Raw genomic sequence first — 1,220 nt, 5'->3', positions numbered from 1 at the left:
CTCCAACTCACCCTGTAATTTACTAAGTAAGGTCTGGCCCACCGAACGCTTGAAAATTACGTTAGGATCGATTTGGAACCGTCAACGTCGAGAACTCATAATTAACGACGAAACTCAAATGACAAACGATCGCGAGTCAAAGAGATCGACCGAGACAAAGTCATGACGAGCTTAACACTACAACGATTCGATATCTCGAACAAACAAAGTCACTTCGAATCTTGAGAAATCAGGCATTTGATAGACAAGTACAATAAAAGATAAACAGTTAATATGATTCGAAGAGTTGGAAATAACAAAAGAAAAACAACAAAGTAGAAGCCTCAAAAGGCAAAAGTCTAAAAAGCAACAACACAAGTCCTCCGGGACTCAAAAGAAACAACAAACAAAGAAGACTAAGCTTCCCGATCACTCTCGCGATCATTAAGGGTAGAAAGCTCCGAAGCCCTAACGCTCGATTCGTGGGCAATCGGAGAGACTTGCACCGCAGCATCCTCCGACACCTCGCCAGTGTTTTCCTCGCCGCCCCGACGGGACTCTTCTGGAGGCGGCGAATCGCGACCCTCGACTGAAGTGTCCGAAAGCACGAGGACAGGAACGTTATCTCCATCGACTCGAGATCCCCAACCAGGCACTCCTTCCTCAAGAACAGTCGAAGGGTTTCCGATAGGAAGCGTCGGATCCTCGCGCCTTTCTCCGATCGGATGAGTAGGCGAGACATGCAGATTCACCGCGGTCTCTCGTCAATTAAGCCAGCATTGGAACCATACGGGTCGAGACCCGCCAGAATCCGAGCATCCACGAACTGAGACTCCAACGCGAGAGGAGAAAGTCTGAGATCGCCTTCGGGAATTTCGCCAACCTTAAGCTTCTCAGCCTCTTGTTCGTACTTTCTCTCGTGCTCGACGAACATATCAATAGAAGCTTGCGGTATGTCGTTCCCAGCTCCTTTCAAGGCCTCGAGGCACTTCCTAGTCCCAAAGGCTTGGCTGTGGAGTAACCGAGCCTCGTCGTAAGGACCCCGACGCTCCTCTCGAGAACGAATCTTGGCGAAGCAACGATTAGCCTTGGCGGTCATTTCCGCCTCAACTCTCCCCCTTTCTCTCGTCACCTCCAAAATTCTGGAGTCCCTCAGACGTCTCATCTCTCGCTCGTGCGTGGCAGCGAGCGAAGCCCTCTCGCTCTCGAGATCAGCATTCTTCTGTTCAAGCTCGCGGATG

Source organism: Brassica oleracea, chromosome C7 (genome assembly GCF_000695525.1).
Source record: "Brassica oleracea var. oleracea cultivar TO1000 chromosome C7, BOL, whole genome shotgun sequence".
Classification (NCBI taxonomy): Eukaryota; Viridiplantae; Streptophyta; class Magnoliopsida; order Brassicales; family Brassicaceae; genus Brassica; species Brassica oleracea.
The sequence above is the reverse complement of the archived record's forward strand: the minus strand, read 5'-3'. Positions refer to the sequence as shown.